At 41.4% G+C, this 22,012-nt stretch overlaps 1 protein-coding gene and 1 non-coding gene across 10 annotated transcripts in view; both read right to left on the minus strand.

The window, feature by feature from the left end:
• The window catches only part of CNOT1 (CCR4-NOT transcription complex subunit 1), a 102,814-nt gene extending 81,836 nt beyond the window's left edge, over positions 1–20,978 (minus strand). For all 9 annotated transcript variants that reach the window (XM_045442945.1, XM_045442940.1, XM_045442943.1 and 6 more), the window contains exon 1: positions 20,841–20,978. The gene's annotated coding sequence lies outside the window, so the exon portion shown is untranslated. The remainder of the gene's footprint in view (positions 1–20,840) is intronic.
• On the minus strand, positions 2,751–2,857 carry LOC123579517. The gene has a single exon (XR_006702819.1). It is a non-coding gene; the product is annotated as a U6 spliceosomal RNA (small nuclear RNA).
• Positions 20,979–22,012: the final 1,034 nt, after the last annotated feature.

Here is a 22,012-nt window from a genome sequence, read left to right on the forward strand (position 1 = left end):
CATTAAAAACATTTTAATAAAAAAGTTTAAACTATTTTTATATTATTGGGCAAAGTAAATAACAGGAATCCAAATTCAGTGCAAAAAAAATGTGGTAAACATAAAAGTTTAAAGGCCGTGGGGCACCTGGATGGCTCAGTAGATTAAGCGTCCAACTTTGGCCTAGGTCATGATCTCACCATTCCTGAGTTCGAGCCCTGCGTTAGGCTCTGCGCTGAAAGCTCACAGCCTGGAGCCTGTATCAGATTGTGTCTCCCTCTCTCTCTCTCTCTCTCTCTCTCTGCCCCTCCACTGCTCATGCTCTGTCTCTCTCTCAAAAATAAATAAACATTTAAAACAAAAAAATCAATAAAATAGGCAAACTTAAAAAAAAAAAGCTTAAAGGCCTGAAATACTATATTTCAAATGGAATTATCAGGAGAAACGCTTTTTAAAAATCATCATTTCCTAACGGAGTTTAATGAAAGCCCTAGACTATACAATGAAAACTACAAGACAGTGTTGAAAAAAAAAGATGACACAAACAAGTGGAAGGACACTGTGTTAGAAGAGTTAATACTCTTAGACTACCCATGCCACCCAAAGCCACCTAGACTCAACACAAACCCTATGAAAGTCCCAATGGCATTTTTCACATAAATAGAAAAAAAAAAAAAAGTCCTAAAATTGGTATGGAACCATAAAAGACCCTCAAGAGCCAAACAATCATGAGAAAGAACAAAAAAACTGGAGGCACCACAGTTCTTGATTTTCAACTATACTACAAACCTATAGTAATTAAAACAGTATAGCATAAAAATAGACACAAAGATGAAAAGAACAGAGAGCCTAGAACTAAACCCTTGTATATACAGCTTACTAATATCTGATAAGGGGGACAAGAACAACCAATGGGGAAAAGACAGTCTCTTCAACAAACGCTGCTGGGAAAACTGGAAAGCTACATGCAAAAAAATGGAAGTGGACCTCTATCTTACACACTCACAAAAATTAACTCAAAATGGATTAAAGACTTAAACAGAAGACCTGATACCACAAAGAAAACATACAAAATAAGCTCTTCAGTGCTGATCTTGGCAATGTTTTTGGAGATCACACCAAAAAGCACAAACAACAAAAGAAAAAGAATCAACAAATGTGACATCAAAATTAAAAGCTTCTGCACAACAAAACAAACAACAAAACGAAAAGGCAACCTACAAAATTAGAGAGAGTATTTGCAAAACATGTACCAGATAAAGGGTTAACATAAGAACTCATACAGGGACACCTGAGTAACTCAGTTGGTTGGGATTCCTTCCAACTCTAGATCTTGGCTCAGGTCCCGATCTCACAGTTTCTGAGTTTGATCCCGGCGCTGGGCTCTGTGCTGATGGCTTAGAGCCTGTTTGGGATTGTCTCTCCTTCCCTCTGCCTCTTATCAGCTGTGCATTCTCTTTCTCTCTCTCTCTCTCAAAATAAACTTCAAAAATAAAAATTCAAACAACTCAGTAAAGATATTAAAAAAGCACGAACGATCCAACTAAAAAATAAGCAGAGGAACTGAACAAACATTTTCCCAAGGACGACATCAAAATAGCGAACAGGTATCTGCAAAGGTGCTCAACATCATTACTCATCAGAGAAAAGCATTATCAAAATCAGAATAAAATATCATCTCACACCATTAAGAACAGCTAGCGACAAGAAGAGATAAGTGCTGGAGAGGATATGGAGAAAAGGGAACTCTTGTGAACTGCTGATGGGATTGTAAAGTGATTCCACCACTATGGAGAACAGTATGAAAGTTCCTCAAAATATTAATAAGAGGCACCTGGATGGCTCAGTTGGTTGAGTGTCCAAATCTTGATTTTGGTTCAGGTCCTGATCCCACGGTTGAGATGGAGACCTGCGCATGGAACCTGTTTAAGATTCTCACCCACCCCTCCCTCTCCCCTTCCCCCGCTGTGTGAGTGTGCTCTCTCTTGTGTGCAAAATTTAAAAAATAAAATAAAAAACAAAACAAAAACTTATACAAGATATTGAGGCAGGGGCACCTGGGTGGCTCAGTCGGCTAAGCGTCTGACTTCAGCTCAGGTCATGATCTCATGGTTTCGAGCCCACGTCAGGCTCTGTGCTGACAGCTCAGAGCCTGGAGCCTGCTTCAGATTCTGTGTCTCCCCTTCTCTCTGCCCCTCCCATGTTCATACTCTGTCTCTGTTTCTAAATAATAAATGTTTGAAAATTTTAAATAAATAAAAGATATTGAGGCAAAGTTTTTTAATAATTTTAGGTGTACTTTGGCTATGCAAGAATGTCTTAATTTGCAGGAGATGCATGCTCAAGTATTTGAGATAAAACAGTTCAGTATAAATATATGAATAGAGATGGGAAAAATGGGTGAAGGGGAGTGGGATGTACAGGATTCCAGTTATAGAATAAATCACAAAAATGAAAGGTATATCATAGAGAATATAGTCAGTGGTATGGCAATAATGTGGTATAATGACAGATGGTAGCAACACTTGTGGTGAGCACAGAATAACATATGGTGTTGTCAAATCACTATGTTGCGCACCTGAAACTGATGTAACGGTGTGTCAACTGCACTCCAATAAAAATATATATATGAATAACAGAGAAAATAGTTATGGTAAGATGTTAATTGCTGAATCTAGGAAGAAGTTACTGGCTGTTCACTGTACTATTAATTTCTCTGTACATGTGATTTTCTTTTCTTTCTTAAAGACTTTACTTTGAGACATGATGGAAAAAATATGGAACACTGCATGAATTTGTGCGTCATCCTCATGCAGGGGCCGTGTTAATCTTCTCTGTATCGTATCAAGTCTAGTGTATGTGCTGCTGTAGGAAGCACAGGTGAAATTTTTAATAAAACTGGGGGTGATGATACGGCGCCTGGGTGGCTGAGTCAGGTTAAGCATCCAACTTCAGCTCAGGTCGTGATCTCAGGGTTCATGAGTTCAAGCCCTGCATTGAGCTTTCTGCTGTTCTGCTGTCACCACAGAACCCGCTTCAGATTCTCTGTCCCCCTCTGTCTCTGCCCCTCCCCGGCTTGTTCTCTCTCTCAAAATAAATAATTTAAAAAAAAAAAATGGGGATGATGGGGTGCCTGGGTGGCTCAGTCAGTTAAGTGTCTGACTCTTGATTTTGGCTCAGGTCATGATCTCTCTCCCACTTCAGGCTGCACGCTGACAGTGCAGAGCCTACTTGGGATTCTCTTTCTCTTTCTCTCTGCGCCCCCCCCCCCCCCCGCTTCCCTGTTCAGTGCTCTCTCAAAATAAATAAACTGTTTTAAAAAAAAAAAAACAAACAAACCAAGTTACTCTTAAAAAAAAAAAAAAACAAAAAACTAGCGGCGCATGGGTGGCTCAGTCGGTTAAGCATCCAATTTCGGCTCAGGTCATGATCTCACGGTCCATGAGTTCGAGCCCCGCGTCGGGCTCTGTGCTGACAGCTCAGAGCCTGGAGCCTGCTTCAGATTCTGTGTCTCCCTCTCTCTCTGACCCTCCCCCGTTCATGCTGTCTCTCTCTGTCTCAAAAATAAACATTAAAAAAAAAAAACTTAAATATTTCAATTCTAAATCTTTGAATGACTCTAAAAATGTTTTTAAATGTATCAACTTTATTCATGCAAATGAGATCTCTCTTTGACGGTGACTGTCAATAATTTGAAGATTAAAATGTTATGTAGGCTTTGAAGCATAAAAACCAACATAAATCTGATTGCAGAAACAGGCTCAAATTCATTAAGCTTTGAAAATATTTTTTTAACTTTATGTATTTTGAGAGAAAGAGCAGGCAAGCAAGGGAGGGGCAGAGAAAGAGGGAGAGAGAATCACAAACAGGTCCCCCCCTGCCAGCACAGAGCCCGACTCTGGGCCCGAACTGATGAACCTTCAGATTATAACCTAAACTGAAATCAAGAGTCAGACATTTAACTGAATGAGCCACCCAAGTGCCCCTAAAATACTTTTAATGGAAAAACTATTATCATTCCTTATGAGGATTATATAAAATGTCCAAAATGATCTCCTTCCAGTTTATTCCAGTATACTTTAGAAATATCTTCATTTGCTAAAGATGGCACTCTTATTAATTCAAACACTTGAGCCTAACTTTATGCCATGGACATAGCTTAGGTGCTATATATATACCACAAGGGGCTTAATGGAATAAATACAGATTTTTACACTAAAACAATTATGGAAAAAAAAAATGTGTATAAAACTGGGAGATGAAGGGCACCTGGATGGCTTAGTCAGAAGAACGTATGACTTTTGATCTTGGGGTCACGTGTTCCAGACCCACATTGGGTGTAGAGATTACTTAAAACACACACACACACACACACACACACACACACACACACACCCCTGAGGCACCTGAGTGGCTCAGTCAGTTAAGTGTCCAACTCTTGATTTCAGCTCAGGTCACAATCTCACGGCCTTTTTTTTTTTTTTTTTTTTTAAACATTTATTCAACTTTGAGAGACAGAAACAGCGTGAGTGGGGAAGGAGCAGAGAGAGAGGGAGACACAGAATCTGAAGCAGGCTCCAGGATCTGAACTGTCAGCAACAGAGCCCAATGCAGGGCTTGAACCCATGGACCACGGGATCATGACCTGTGCTGAAGTTGGACACTTAACCAACTGAGCCACCCAGGCACCCCATGATCTCATGGCTCTTGAGTTTGAGCCCTGCATCAGGCTCTGTGCTGACAGCTCACAGCCTGGAGCCTGCTTCAGATCTGGGTCTCCCTCTCTCTCTGCCCCTCCCCCGCTCATGCTCAGTTGGTCTCTCTCTCTCAAAAATAAATATTTAAAAAAGAAATAAAAAAACCACTGACTTCTAAGCACCACCCTACATCAAGATAATCAAAATCCTCAAGGAAAGAGTACAGGGGCACCTGAGTGGCTTAGTGAGTTACCGGCTCAGGTCATCATCTCACAGTTTGTGGGTTTGAGCCCCACATCAGACTCTGTATGACAGCTAGGAGGCTGGAGCCTGCTTTGGATTCTGTGTGTCTCTCTCAAAAATAAAATAAACATTGGGGCGCCTGGGTGGCGCAGTCGGTTAAGCGTCCGACTTCAGCCAGGTCACGATCTCGCGGTCCGGGAGTTCGAGCCTCGCGTCGGGCTCTGGGCTGATGGCTCAGAGCCTGGAGCCTGTTTCCGATTCTGTGTCTCCCTCTCTCTGACCCTCCCCCGTTCATGTCTGTCTCTCTCTGTCCCAAAAATAAATAAACGTTGAAAAAAAAAAATTTAAAAAAAAAAATAAATAAAATAAACATTAAAAAAATAAAAAGAGGGCGCCTGGGTGGCGCAGTCGGTTAAGCGTCCGACTTCAGCCAGGTCACGATCTCGCGGTCCGTGAGTTCGAGCCCCGCGTCGGGCTCTGGGCTGATGGCTCAGAGCCTGGAGCCTGCTTCCAGTTCTGTGTCTCCCTCTCTCTCTGCCCCTCCCCCGTTCATGCTCTGTCTCTCTCTGTCTCAAAAATGAATAAAACATTAAAAAAAAATTTAAAAAAAAACATAAATAAAAAAAATAAAAAGAATACAGAGCATTGTATTTTAAACATACTCTGCAGGTGATTCTTATGCATTTTAAAAGTTGAGAACCACTAAACTTACTAATAGCTTTGGGAAACGTTTTTAGAAAGTTTACCAAACTTTAATGCAATCTCTACTAAGTGACAAGGAAAGCCCTTCACATCTATTCCTTTTTCTCCCCTCAACTTCTACCAATTCGGCCAAAGACATCTCTGTAAAGGCAATTTGGTCTCCCATTGCACTGACTGATGCTAGCGATCTTGGTAGTATGACCTAACTTGCCCTAGGATTAAATATCAACAGGTACTTTAAGAAGCCAAATAGGCCTGGGGCATCTGGGTGGCTCAGTGGGTTAAGGGTCTGACCCGCTCAGGTCAAAAATCTCAGCGTTTGTGGGTTCGAGCTCTATGTCAGGCTCTGTACTGGACACCATGGAGTCTGAAGCCTGCTTCAAATTGTGCCTCCCTCGCTCTCTGACGCTCCCCCATTCACGCTCTTTCTCAAAAACAAACATTAAAAAAAAGAAGCCACTATCAACAACAGCCAAAGTATGGAAAGAGCCCAAATGTCCATCGATGGATGAATGGATAAAGATGTGGTATATATATATACAATGGAGTATTACTCGGCAATCAAAAAGAATGAAATCTTGCCATTTGCAACTATGTGGATGGAACAAAATGGTATTATGCTAAGTGAAATTAGTCAGAGAAAGACAAATATATGACTTCATTCATATGAGGACTTTAGGATACAAAACAGATGAACATAAGGGAAGGGAAGTAAAAATAATATAAAACAGGGAGGGGGACAAAACATAAGAGACTCAAATATGGAGAACAAACTTGAGGGTTAGTGCAGGGGTTGTAGGAGGGGGGATGGGCTAAATGGGTAAGAGGCATTAAGGAATCTACTGAAATCATTGTTTCACTATATGCTAACTAATTTGGATGTAAATTTTTAAAAATTAAACATAAAATTAAAAAAAGAGAGACAGAGACAACATGAGTGGGGGAGGGGCAGAGGGAGGAGAGAGAATCCCAAGCAGGCTCCGCACTGTTAGTACAGAGCCCAACGCAGGGCTTGAACTCACAAAACCATGAGACCATGACCTGAACTGAAACCAAGAGTCAGATGCTTAACTGCCTGAGTCACCCAGGCACCCCTAATTTTATCTAATTTTAACTAATCTTAGTATAAATTTAAATAGCCTCATGTGGATAGTGGTTACCATACTGGCCAATGTTGCAAACTCCTAATGACCCATATAAATCGGGGAAGGTATCTTATTCTAGCATTCAGAAACAACCAACACCAATTTTCCCAGATGCCCCACTTTCCCCCTTGGTTTCCTTAAAAGGGAGAGTTCATTATTTTCTATGGGGCTTTATAAGCAACAAAATCACTGACTCAAAATACTCATCCCAATTTATTTTTTAAATTAAAATTTTTTTTTTATTTTAGAGAGTAAGCACACACACACAAGGGGAGGGGCAGAAAGGGGGAGAGAGGGAATCTCATGCAGCCTTTAAGCTCAGCACAGAGCTCGACGTGGGATGCCATCCCACAACCCTGGGCTCATGACCTGAGCCAAAATCATGAGTCAAAGCTCAACTAACTGAGCCACCCATGTGCCCCTACTTATTTTTAATTGAAGTGTTTTTATTTTATGTACAATGAGTTGCATTAAGGTAGGTATCCTGGGTATCTGCAGTTAAGGGAGGTATCTTGGATGACCCATTCAAGGAAGTTCACTTAATGTAACTTAATGAAGCCTATATCCTTCACGGACTGACGGAAATACTGGCAGCACATACTGAGAGTGTATTTCTGGGTCAGACCCTGCTGGTTCCAGCAAATGCAGCAAGAATGAGACCCCTGGCCAAATTTCCTCAGATGGCTCCAGTACAGCTGTTGGTGACCCATTTTGCTCTCAGATGCAATGAGGCAAAAGGCCATAGCAATCTTTAATATTCCTCCAAGAGGCAGAGATTCTAGATTTATAGTACACAGTTCCAATCCATTCATCCAAAATGGTTTACTTATTAAATTCTTAAATATAATTACTATGTACAAAATAGGATAACTTATCCCAGTACAATCACAATACTTAAACAGAATTGTTCTAAGCATTTTATGTATATTAGTTTATTTAAACCTGGTAACTCTTTGAGGAAGGTATTATCCCAAGTTTATAGCTGAAGAATAGTTTAAATGGCAATTGCTAATAGAATTTTAAAGACAGTATTTAACAGAACTTTAAAGAATTGGGCAGTAGAGGTAAGAGGATTTAAAAATGAACAAAAATCCTTGTATTGCACCTTCAAAATCATTAAGAGTCTAAATAAGTGTTTTAATACCAAGTCCTAAAACAAACAGTTCCTGATAGGAGTATCTCCAACCTTTAGGATGAATAGTAAGAGTTTTAGACCACTTAATCCCCAATTCTGTACTGAATACTCAGGAATCATCTCCCCCCCCCCCCCCCCCCCAGGAATCATCTTTAATCCATTCCTTTTTCATCCAGGAAATGAACAACTCTTTAAAAACTTATCAAGTGAAAAAGGCCTAAATATCCCCCGAAAAGTGCAATAGTTAAGTAAATCATAAAAAGGAATACTATCTATTGGGAGGAAAGCAAGTTTCAGAACAGCATTGTGTATATATATGTCCTTATATGTAGAGTATCCAGACTGATACAAAAATAACTATCTGAAAAGTTAGATGAAAGGAGATAAGAAGGGAATTGAACTTTTGTTCCCTACTGAAATACAAATGTAATTTTCAAAGACAAAATATTAGGCCAACAAAATTTTGTATATTCCAATTTTGCATATTCTCTATACAAAATCCCTTTTGATGGAGACCATTCACCTCACTTACTGAGCAGAAAAGAGTTAACATAGAAGGCCTGCGACTGCTATCCTTAGAAAGACACGCCAAGTTGGCCCGTGGCTAGTGTGAGAACCTGGATTTGGGGAAAACTAATCCCCATTCCAAGAGCTAATAAGAGTGGCTCACTGTGACTAAACTGTACCAAAAAATGTGGTTCATGTGTAACACCTACCTTCCCTCCAGGAACCTGGAATTTTAATGGGTGACAGGCAGAAGGTGCCTATAACAATCCTAGGCACTGTGTCTCTCAGGAGCTTCGCTGCTGGGCAACATTTTGCACATATGTGTTGTCACAATTCCTTGTTGAAGGAATTAAGTGTGTCTGATGTGACTCTACTGGGAAAGGCACTGGGAGAGGTTCAGCTTTGGAAGCATGAGTCCAGTTTCCTCAGACTTCACCTCATATGCCTTTTCCCTTTGCTGATTTTGCTTTGTATCCTTTTGCTGTAATAAATCACGGTCCTAAATACTAACCCTGACAGTGGCCAAAATGAAATGTCTTCTGGAGGTAACTAAGACCCATTTTGTGGCTTTCTTCTCTTTTATATATAGAACCCCCATCTCAGACTTCTAGATTTTATCATAAAGATGATCCTAGAAGCTACATGAATTGGTTTAAGTACATTTTAGGGAATAAGGGAGTAGGAGAGACTAGGTAGATGCTTACCAAACCTGTTTCCTCTCCCTGGCTAAACAGCTAGACTACATTTCTCAGCCTTTCTTGCATAGGTGTGGCCAAGATTCTAAGTCTAGCCAATAAAACGCAGGCCAAAAATGATACCAGCCACTTCTGGACCTTGTCCATAAAACCTCATACTCATGACCCTCTGGTTTTATCACCATCTGCCAGCTAAACAAAGAGGACTCCCTCTAGAGAAAAACAATGCCACAAGATGGAAGGAGCCTGGGTTCCTGAATTACCACACAGAGGGCAACCTAATGAACACTCAATAAAAGTTATCTGAGGAAAGTTATCGGAGTATAAATGTCTACTCTGTTAAGCCACTGGTATCTTGGGGTTGTTTATTACGTTAATCTGCTTTGCATACTAACAGACGGCATGACCTGGTAAACATTTTTAGAAGCTACTCTTGACAATGCAAAATACTCAGAAAGAAGAGGTCACAAGGAAATTTGATAATATTAAGAGGGAGGGGCGCCTAGGTGGCTCAGTTGGTTAAGCATCCGACTCTTGATTTCAGCTCAGGCCATGATCTCACAGCTTCAGTTCGAGCCGCGCATCGAGCTGTCTGCTGTCAGTCAGCACAGAGCCTGCTTCAGATCCTCTGTTCCCCACCCCCTACCCCTGCCCTGCTCAAGCACACGTTCTCTCATCTCTCAAAAATAAACAACAACAAAAGATTATAGGGAAAGCAAAGTGAATGCATTCAAGAGAGAACTGCATGCAAGGACTCTCTGAAACTGTGAATAAGCAAGACAAGTGAAGGAAAAGGAGCAGTCAAATACATTTCCACTAAGCACCTGGATTCCACTTACTCCTGACATGAAACAACTAAGAGAATACATGGCAAGAAAGAAAATCAAGAATTCAATTTGGACAGGACTATGAATTATAGCCTGCAACATAGCAAGGGTGAGCTACAAATAATAGATCTGGGAGTCATCAACATATTAAAAAAAAAAAAAAAAGACAGGATAGAACTACAGAATGAAAATAAGAGCGTCTAGAGAGAATCCTAAGGAAGCTTAGTATTTCAGGGTGGATAAAGAGGAACTCAAGAAAGGAAATGAAGAGTAGCCTGAGAAGTGGAAAAAACTTAGAATGCACAATATCAGAAACCAAGCAAAGTCCTCTACTTAGTGGTAATAAGTAAAACCTACAAACAGCATCCCTAAAGAGAGCCTTAAGGATGAACCTTCACCAAATGTCCATTGTGGCAGACAGCCTCTAAAACAACCCCAACAATCCCTAAAATGTCTATCCTTATGTAATCCCCTCCCCTTATGAGTGGGACGGACCTTAAGTGTAGCTTCAAAAGAAGGAAATAGTCATTTCCAAGTGTACGTTACAAAAAAGACTGACTTCTGTCTTGTTTACCTCTCTCTGAGCCTATGCTCTAAGCAAGCTGCCATGCTGTGAGTATGGAAAAGACACGTGGCAAGCAACTGATGTCTCCAAACCAACAGCAAGAATTTGAAGCCAGACAAATGCCACGTGAGTGAGCTTGTAAGATCTCTCCACCCTTCAGCCTTGAGATGACTGCAGCCCGTTAATACTTGCATTGGAACTCTGTGAAAGACACTGAGCCAGAAGTACCTAGCCAAGCTGTGCCTTAGAAATAAAGAACAAGAAAGGTTAAATAGCTAAATTCGGAGGTATTTTGTCATGCAGTAATTGATAACTAATATACCTATAGTCTGCAGAAATCATGGGGGGGAAAGATTTTTTTTTTAGGTTTATTTTGAGAGAGATAGAGCACATGGGGAGGGGCAGAGAGAGAGGGAGAAAGAGAATCCCAAGCAAGCTCCGCACTGTCAGCACAGAGCCAGACGCGAGGCTCAATCCCACGGGATATGAGCTGAAATCAAGAGTTGGACACTTAACCAACTGAGCCACCCAGGTGCCCCCATGGGGGAAAGATTTTAAAAGGCATAGCTGGCAGTATACCAAAACTATATAGAAATTATAAATAATCAGAAATAGCAACTAACTGATCATTGATAACCTTCAAGGGGAAAGTTAGTGACTACCAGAAGGTAGGCCAAGACACCTCCATAAAGTGGACAATGCATCAGGTAATAAGACCAGGGCCTACTTCAAGCCCCAGCCCCTCCAAAACCTCCCAAGCCACTTCAGATCATCTACAGGCTAATCTACCTCCTCTCCCCTTCAATATGTATGATGCACTATAAAATTAGGGGCGCCTGGGTGGCTCAATCAGTTAAGCATCCGACTCTGGCTCAGGTCATGATCTCACGGTTTGTGGGTTCGAGCCCCGCATCAGGCTCTGTGCTGACAGCTCCAAGCCTGCAGCCTGCTTTGGATTCTGCGTCTCCCTCTCCCTCAGCCCCTCCCCTTCCTATACTCTCTTTCTCTCTCTAAAATAAACATTAAAATTTTTTAATTTAATTAAACTGTTCACTATTGTTTCATGTGTATTATCCTTTATATCAGGCTCCCGTAGACATGCCTTGGGTTTTATTCCATAGCTCTTCCTCACCATCACTCCCAACCAATCAGCTTTGAGGGCACTGAAAATATTCCAGAACTGTGAAAAATACAATACCAATATTAATTTCTAGGACCCTAAAATATAATTTGACTAGGCCTAACAAAAAGGAAAATGTAGCCCAAGTTTGGCAAAGTTCTTCCACCTTCATCACCCATGAAATGGAGATAATTTTCCACAATCTCATTTCACATTGGTTTGTCTTTAACTGTAGAAGCATCTTTACATTATGTATCATTAAAAAAGTTTACTTGATAGTATTTTTCTTAGGACAAGATGCATCCCAATTTCAGAGATGTTAAAATGTTGAAAATTTGTTTTATAATCAGTGAAATCTGTTATTCCTTCTCTTTACGCAGTCTTCTTATATGTGCCACTGTGAAATTAAATTCAAATAACTTGTGATTTACACCAATAATAATTGGCTCTAAATTAAATAAAATAATCCTGACAAAAATCTGAACCTCAAGAGGGTATTTACTGGAATAAACTAAAAAGCAGTGTAATCTCCAAAAGTTTTTGTTTTCTTTTTAATTTTTATATTGGGGCGGGGGGAGGCAGGGGAGAGGGGCAGAGAGAGAGAATGAATCTCAAACAGGCTCCTCACTCAATACAGAGGCCAAAGCAGGGCTCAATCCCAGGACCCTGGGATCATGACCTGAACTGAAACCAACCAACACTCAACCGACTGAACCAGCCAAGCGCACCTGCTAAAACATTCTGAAATGCTTAATTTTTTTTTTTTTTAACATTTATTTATTTCTGAGAGACAGAGAGACAGAGAGTGATTATGGGAGGGGCAGAGAGAGAAGGAGACACAGAATCCGAAACAGGCTCCAGGCTCCGAGCTGTCAGCAGAGCCCGATGCAGGGCTCGAACCCACAGACCGCGAGATCATAACCTGAGCTGAAGTCGGCCGTTCAACCAACTGAGCCACCCAGGCGCCCCTTAAATGCTTGAGTGGGAGAGCCACTAGCACACAATGAGAATTAGAGATGAAATAAACATCACACAAAGGACAGCACCACCAACAAAGAATTATCCTGCCCAAACACCAACAGTGCCCTTGCTGAGAAAATGGCTTCTGCATCCACTTTCCGTAAGGTGAGCCCTAGATGTGAACACCTCAGGTAGGGCTTTCTACAAAGTTAACACAAAGCCAAGCACAACTTAAATTCATCAGATGATAAGAAATAGTGTATCGCTTTCGTGAAGTGGCTACCACAACTTATCAGAGAAACAGTTTATGCACTATATGCACTAACTCAGCCAACTATTTGTTGAGTACTGACTGTGTGTCAGGTATTTAAGATAACATCTGTGAAGAGACATACACATATGCCTGCATTCCCACTGGAGGTGAGAAATAGTAATCATTAGAAATTACAAAACATGTCAGGAGATGCTAAGTACTATAGGAAAAGAAAAAAACATCAGGGTAAAAGTGAGCCAGAGGACAGGAGGGATGCAATTTAAGTTTTCTGGTGGTGGTCAGAGTGAGCCTTATTGAGAAAGAAGTCTTTGAGCAGACTTAAAAGGAGCTGAGGGGTTCAGCCATGCACATATCTGAAAGAATGTTCCAGGCAGAAGGATCAATCAGTTGGTGCACAGGCTTCCTAAGAGACTGTGTGGCATCTGTAAGGCAAAGCAAGGAGGTCAAGTGTAGTTGAAGGAAACCAACTGGGTGGACAGGGGTGATAATTTAGGGGGAAATGGAGAATACATGAGTAGGTATAGAGCAGAGTTAAATTCTGTAGGTAATTAAAGGACTCTGGCTTTTATGAAAGACAAATGGAGAATCAACGGATGGTCCTGAACAGGACAACATGATATGACTTTTAAAATACAAGAATTATTCTAGATGATGAACTGAGAAGCAAGGGTAGAAGCGAGGTAGATAATAATAGCACATTAAGAGACAATTAGTCACTGAAACTCAACACAGAAGAACTCTACAAAGCTATATACAAATATGCCAAAACTAAGTTAGTATATCAAGATATCATACCAATGTTTTGTGGTTGCCAGGGAACTTGAGGGCTTACTGATACAGGAGTGACTAAATACTTTCATGTAATTTCTACATTTTACATTTAGATACACGATCTCAACTTCTGTAATCTTTGGCATAATTGTCTGTTTGAAAAGGGAAGGGGAAAATTCTTTTTTAAGATTTTTTTTTAACGTTTATTTTTGAGAGACAGCGTGAGTGGGGGAGGAGCAGAGAGGGAGACCCAGAATTTGAAGTAGGCTCCAGGCTCTGAGCTGTCAGCACAGAGCCTGACATGGGGCTCGAACTCACAAACATTGAGATCATGACCTGAGCTGAAGTCCGCCGCTTAACGAACTGAGCCACTCAGGTGCCCCTCTTTTTTAAGATTTTATTTTTAAGTTATCTCTACACCCAACATGGTGCTTGAACCTACAACCTTGAGAGACCAAGAGTCACATATTCCTCCAACTGAGCCAGCCAGGGACCCCTTTTTTGTTAACATTACTTTTCTATTTCTTTATATACAGATGATAGATTTTTCTTTTTAAGTAATCTCTACACCCAACGTGGGGCTTGAACTCATGACCCCAAGATCAAGTGTCACAGGCTCTACCAACTGAGCCAGCCATCTGCTTTAGGAAGGGGAATATTCTTAACAGTGGGCATATACATAGTAGACTTAACTCTCCATTACCCAAACTAAAGAGTAAAAACCAAGTGTAAATAATCCAATCATGAACGTCCCAAAATTATGTATTACTGAGGTCAGAAAAGCCTAGTATAAAACTTGTTTTTTAGAACCCAGCTGACAAGGGATAAAGAAATATCCAAAGGCATAATGGTCAACAAATAGTAAATAGGTATGAAATAACAACAAATGGGGCATGAGCTAACTTGTTTCCTAACCATGCCACTTTACACAAGCAGTTTTTACTCAATTCAATAGAATCTTAAATATGTTAAAGAACATTTAACAGCCTCTTGTGGATATTTTCAGAATTTTACAAAACTTAATCCAATCCATACATCAGCCTAGTTTGAAATACCGTTAGTGTTAGCAAATAAATCTTTTTTTTTTTTTTTTTTTTTTTAAGTAAGCTCTTCACCCAGTGTAGGGCTTGAACTCATGACCCCGAGACCAAGAGACCCATGCTCTACAGACTGAGTCAGCCAGGAACCCCCAATAAATCCCTATTTTTAAAAAACTGAGAAAGTGGAGAACCAGAAAAGTATGCCTACTCCAAAGTCAGAAAGGAATCAAGTTTTTGACTTGGAATCAACTAAATATTCAGAAGCATCTTCCCAGAAGTAACTGCAAAACTATAAAGCAATATAGTGTATAATATACTCAATTACTAAAAGATAACTGAGAATCCTTCATGGAGCTACTTTAAAAATGTAACTACACCAAGAGAACATATTTGTTCTAACAAATACACGTATTTGTTAGAATTCAATTTACAGTGCTGAAGAACATTGTAAAACCTCAGTCCTTCCCCAACCTTCAGAGGTCTTAACAGAAGTGCAAGTTAATTTACACTGAGGTTAAATATTAATCACACAATAACTCCAACAGAAAAGACCACCTGTTTGTCACACTACAGTTTTCTATTTTTACACTGAAGAGAAGAAAAACTCAAATCCTGTGTCTCATCCTCCAAAAACTTGCTGAGGAAAAAAATCTGTATTTGCTTTAATCACAACTAAGAAAATCTCATCCAAATACACATTGGTGGTATCTCACAATATATGTGTATCAAGTCATTACACTCTACATATAAAACCTATACACTCTACCTATACAACTTACATGATTGTGGGAATTCAAGCTGGTGCAAGCCACTCTGGAAAACAGTATGGAGGTTCCTCAAAAAACTAAAAATAGAACTACCCTACGACCCAGCAACTGCACTACTAGGTGTTTATCCAAGGGATATAGGTGTGCTGTTTCGAAGGGACACATGCACCCCCATGTTTATAGCAGCACTATCCACAATAGCCAAAGTATGGAAACAGCCCAAATGTCCATCGATGGATGAATGGATAAAGAAGATGTGGTATATACATACAATGGAGTATTACTCAGCAATAAAAAAGAATGAAATCTTGCCATTTGCAACTACGTGGATGGAACTGGAGGGTATTATGCTAAGTGAAATGAGTCAGAGAAAGACAAAAATCATATGACTTCACTCATATGAGGGCTTTAAGAGACATAACAGGTGAACGTAAGGGAAGGGAAACAAAAGTAATATAAAAACAGGGAGGGGGACAAAACAAAAGAGACTCACAAATATGGAGAACAAACTAAGGGTTACCGGAGGGGTTGTGGGAGGGGGGGATGGGCTAAATGGGAAGAGGCACTAAGGAATCCACTCCTGAAATCATTGTTGCTACCTAATTTGGACGTAAATTTTAAAAAATAAAATTAAAAACAAAATAAAATTTAAAAAAAAAATAAAAGGGGCACCTGGGTGGCTTAACTGGTTAAGGTCTGACTTCAGCTCAGGTCATGATCTCACAGTTGGTGGGTTCGAGCCCCACGTCGGGCTCTGTGCTGATAGCTCTGAGCCTGGAGCCTGCTTCAGATTCTGTGTCTCCCTCTCTCTCTGCTCCTCCCACACTCATGCTCTCTCTCTCTCTCAAAAATAAACATTTAAAACAATTTTTTTTATAAAAATAAAAATATTAAAAAAATAAATTTAAGAAAACACTATTGTGTGTCAATCAGGTCAATAAAATGGGGAGAAATCACATATTAGGAGTAAAGGAAAATTTTCCCTCGATAATTAATTACCTAAGAAACAGTTTAATTCTATAGAATTAGTATTTTTTTAAGTTTATTTATTGTGAGAGAGAGAGCACGCGCACGCACACACAAGCAGAGGGAAGGGAGAGAGTAAGGATGAGAATCCCAAGCTAGCTCTACCGCTGTCAGCACAGAGACCAATGTGGGGCTCAAACCTACCCATGAGATCATGACCTTAGCAGAAACCAAGAGTCGGATGCCTAACCAACTAAGCCACCCCAGGAGCTCCTGATTCTAGAGAGTTATTATTAATAGACATAGTGTGATGTGCTAAACTCCAATCCACTCAATGAAAGTGAAACCCTGAACTACCAATCAACCTGCAGAGATTTTAACTGTAAGATGACAAACATTCTTTCAAAAAAACAAATGGCTGACCACATAGATGATGCTCACTTTTTTGATGAATAAGTTCACAGGCCTTTCTTTTCCTTGTACTGAATTCAAGCCGAGTGTGAAAATACAAAATGAACACTAGGGTAGAGTAGAAAAACCTGGTCTGACCTTAAACTAAGTCACCTTACTTTCCTCAGCTTCAATTTCCTAAAGGATGATACCTTAATTCTGTATGACCAGCTTTCCAAGTTTAACCATCTAAAAGATGTCAACAGGATTATAAGTATACAGTCCAAAAAAAAATCCTCTATAAATCTTCCCAAGTGTAACAAATGAAGCATTTTTCAACTACAATTCAGGGCAATTACATGTTTTTGTGAGGAAGTGGAGATTCCTTACCCACTATAAAATGAGGCAGAAAAACTTATTACAAAGCAAAACAGTGTATGCCATAGGTAAGTGAAACTGGCCAAAAGGTAAAGAAATCAATTTTGCTTAGGAAAATCAGGGAAAAGATTTATAGACAGTATACTTATGTCTGAACTGAAATGATGGATGTTTCGGTAGATACAAACAATGACATTCCAGATAAAAGGGGCAAAGATGCATTCAGGAACCACTGTGTAACAGTCTTTTGACTACAGCATAAGACAGTAATAGGATGCCACAGGTAGGGAGCGATCAACAGTTACACAGCTCTAGGCCAAGGGATTTGAAGGACTTTGAGCAGAGGATGGCTATTTTCAAACCAATGATTTAGGAGGCAATTTGGGTGTAAGAATTAACAATATTCCTGGAATCATTTACACCCAGAATATACTTACATACTACTTATGTAATAAAAATAAATATATAATAAACAAACCATAGGGCAAAAATAGTGGAGATTAGTTAGAAAGCTAGTGCAAAAAAGACAAAAGGGGATGATGCCTGGCTGGCTCAGTTGCTAGAGCATGGGACTCTTGATCTCGGGGTCATGAGTTCAAGCCCTATGCTGGGGGTAGAGAAGAAAGAGAGACAGAGAGAGAGAGAGAACAGGTCTGAAACAAAGGGATAACTATTCTTATGATTAGTGTACATAGAAACTTTAAACATCACATTTCAAAATCATGAGCTATAACTCCAAGGTGACAAACTTTGAAACTAATTACCTGAAAGGGAAAATGCTGAGCTCTTGATGAGGATTAAGAACAGTAAGATGATGTCTTTCGAAACACAACTTCACTCCCTTTTATATTTTACATAATTAGTTCAACAACACATTCATTACACACAAAAAAACCTCTCTTGAAAACTGTTTAACATCGCATTCAACATATTAGGAATTTCCTCCTGACAACTGTTAACAACATTAACCAAGACATTTTATCCTGGAGGTTTATGCAGAGCTTTCCAGCATTAAAGACAAAATGCATTTCTTAAACCTATACTCTACACTTCCAAAGGCTGCATTTCCTTCAAATCTCAGCACAGGGTTTCAGATTAAGTCTACACTTCTAATTACTGACTTTTCAAACAGTGCTTTTCAGTGAACTGGTTTTATTTGCTTTGCTACATTCTTACAAATGTATGAGTGAAATGTACATTAAAATAGTGTGTATATAGAGAGTGCTAAAGGTTTTGAGCCCATTTTAGCTTTGAAACATGCTTCTCAAAAATTGTGAGCAAAGAGAAAAGGAACTATAGGATTTTTCTATATATAAGGTCTTAAAATAAGACTCAGTGGGATACCATTTTGAAAGGTCCCAGCAGGAAGCTCAGTTTGGTCACAGGGCCATTTAAGAAGTGCTTCAGCTAATATCTTTAAATGACTTGAAAGTTAGTTTTGTACTTTAATAAAGTATACCAAGTTCATAAAATATAGCATTTCAAAATGGCAATTATTTTTGTTCATTTGAGAGGCAGAAACATCTTACCAAAAATTAGTGTCTTAAACAATGTGTGAGCATTCAATTAAAATTATTATGGACAAATTACCTTCCACAGCATTGAGTACCAAAGATTTCTTACCTCATGGAATGAAATAAAAATTCAAGTTCATCAATTCAGGCTGGTTAAAAAGAAAGCTTTTCATAAGTAAGTCAGAATCTAACCAAAAACCTACTTGGAAAACCCAACATGCAAGGATGAATATGAGATTAGTCTTTACGCATGTCTTGAAGAGACAGTAAGCATCTTGTCTCCTGTCCTCACACAGTAGTTTGGTTTTTAAATGACACAACCCAAAGTTCAAGGGATGCCACAGCACTTAGCCTGACAAGAGTCCATGGTGACGAGACCGGGACTTAAACGCCCAATATAAAGTTAGAGACTAGAGAGAAAAAACTAAGCTAGAAACTAATCCAGTTGAGTTAGGAACCAAGAGCATTTCAGTTCAGTTCCACCGTGATGCCACAAAACCCTGCCTTAAGACTTCTAAGGTTACAATCTTAGGCAAAAAACGGAAAGGCTTTCAGTGATGAATGGTCAAGTCTTTGTGCCTTGATTCCAATGAAGGACTTGGGACCCACTTGTTGAAAAGGGACCAACGGTCTCAACTCTCAACAAGTTTTATCAACGTGCTTCCATTTCAGTAAAAGTACAACTAGATGCCTAAAACTTTATGTATCATCAGCTCATTTTCTACTTAGACAAGGTAACGATTTGCTGTGTCCTAAAACAAGATTAAACTGTTACCGTATATTTTATTAATAGTTAAAACACTATGCTGTCAATCTTTGGAAAGGTAGGAATGTCAACCTGAGTCACAGATTACTAACAGATTACTGAAGATCTCTACAAAAACAGGTTTGTTCTTAATCTGTTTGACCTGCTTTCTAATTTTTTACTTGTCCTCTCACTTTTTTCATCTAAGTATCCCTGTTCCTACCAAACGGATCATCACGAGAGCATTGTTCAGAATCCCCGTCAAAGTACTCAATTATTGGCTGTTAAAATCAATCTCCCAAGGCAATAGAATTATACAGAAATAAGGAGAGAAACTAAGGATCGTTACGCAGCTTACAGTAAGAACAGGCTTTTTATTGGAGTCCTAAGAAATGTGACGTTAGATTGGGTGGCTTGAGGGGAAAAGTTTACTTCTCAAAGTTTATTTTAAACGCAGCATTTCCAAATCCACTATCAGGCATCTCCTTTTTGTAAAGTACAAATCTTACTCCTGGCGGGGTAATTATCTGTGTGAGGCCAGGTGGGTGAATTCTGCAGCGGAACTGGTAACGAGTAACGAGTAAGTATTTCGTGTGCGGCCTTAAGCAACCTCTACAAAACCTGGAGGAAGGCAATCCCTCCCCAGCCGCGAGGCCTCCAAGCGGTCGGCTCACTAGGGGGGCACTTCCCACGGGAGAGCAGAAGCCGCCACTACAGCACAGACAGCGGCCCAAGTGAAGGAGGGCCGACTTCGGAGAAAGTCGGAGCGCCCCAGCGCGCGAGTGGAACAAAACCTGTGGCGAGAAGTAATGAGGAAGTGCTCGCTCCCGCCTGCCCCTCCCACCGGCGGACACCCGAAACACCAGGGGTTTGACAACGTGCCGGGGGCACCGGGAGTGGGACTGCCAGCTCCGGGTCGACCAGAAAGAAGCAGGAGCCTACCAACTACTCCAAACACGGACCCTCGCCTCTGGAACTAGGCCTCGGGGGCCGAAGCCCACTGCACCCGTCCGGAAGCCCCGAGAGAAAGGGGCAGTTGAGGAGCTCGCGGGGGCTGAGGAGGGTGCAGCCCGCGCGAAGCGAGGCCCAGCCGTCCGAATTGCCGCCACCGCCGCCCTCAAGAACCTCCAGGCCCGGGCCGGGGACCACCCCGGGTCTCACCCGGCGCTCTGCCCTGCGCTCCGGGAAGCCTTCAGCCCCAGCCTTTTCTCTTCAGAGCCCAAAGAGTACGCGAGTCGTGGGAAGAGTCCGCCCTCTCCCGCCTCGCCACTTCCCCGTCCCGACTGCCCCTCACTCCGCGGAGCTCCGGGAAACGCTCCCAATGGCCCCTGGACCACCCCGTTCCTTCGCCCACTGGCACTCGCGGTCCGTAGCTGACACTGCCAGCCGGCCCCAGCCCCCTGACCCCGGCCCACCTCACCTCAGGCGGCTCCGGCAGCACTGGACACAGGAAACTCCTGAGTCCCCGACTCCGGCTCTCCTCGACCCCCTCTTCGGTTAACTCCGCTTGTTTCTCTACAAAATGGCGCCGGAGGTCGCGCGCTCACGTCGCGGCCTTTCCCCTCCCCGTTCCCATTTCATCATTCGCTGCCCGCCCGAGGAGGGATGGACCCAGCACCAGCCAATGATCGTACCCAGCCCGTGGCTCCCGCCCAATCACCGTGAGGTGCCCGCGGATTTAAACCAATCACACACTATCACTTGCAGAAGTCAAGGAAGAAACCAGGCTCCTGCTAGCAACTACCAATCCGGACTCCTACTTCGCGGGTTTTGGCCAATTGCCGCTCACCCGTCCCTGGGGACTGGAGTCGGCGCTCTCGCGCCTGCGCTCGAGAGGAAGACCAATGGAGAGACGCAGATAACTTCGATTTGGGGCTTCATGGACTTCCCACCTGCCCTCGAGGTCTTCCACCAATAAGGGCCTGGGATTGCCTCCGAGAAACAATAAATAAGGGAGGGGGCCCACAAACCCTCACCTCCCTGCGCGGGAACTACTTTGAGTTACAGTAAAACACTTTCCCCCACTCTCCTTTCTCTTTCCAAGTGTCAAGTCCGGTACGCTGCGGGGCGACGTTCCCCTCCCCTCGCGTTCCTTTGGCTGAGAACGCCAACTAGCAAGAAGCAAGCCAGACTGTAACGAGTGATGGCGCTTTGCTTTCTGGGATATGTAGTCGTCCCTCATCCGCGCGCCCCATTCCTGTCGCAAAAGTATCGCGTCTTTTTCCGTCACTGACTGCGTCCCAAGAGAGCAGTGTGTGCTGGAGAATGTAGTCTCCTATTTGGTCCTAATTTGCTTCACTTTCATCAGAACTTTGTCTTCTATGTAGTTCTGCCTATTGAAGAAGAGATCTCTTACAGAGACATAGGAAGCTAAGGTTCTCCTTTTAGCTTATTCCCTGTAATGGGTATCAGAAAGGATACCTATCAGAAAGGCTCTCCGGAGAAAAAGCATAGAAACCTATATTTTGCTGCGATTTGTCTATAGCAGACTATAAGATTTTATAGTCACCTGTTCCCAGACAAAAGTAGGAGGACCGGGAAGGAAGTGTTGACTGGTTGGTTTTCGCTACCTTTGGAAAAAATACCTATCCT

The sequence above is a fragment of the Leopardus geoffroyi genome, chromosome E2 (genome assembly GCF_018350155.1).
Source record: "Leopardus geoffroyi isolate Oge1 chromosome E2, O.geoffroyi_Oge1_pat1.0, whole genome shotgun sequence".
NCBI classification, from domain to species: Eukaryota; Metazoa; Chordata; class Mammalia; order Carnivora; family Felidae; genus Leopardus; species Leopardus geoffroyi.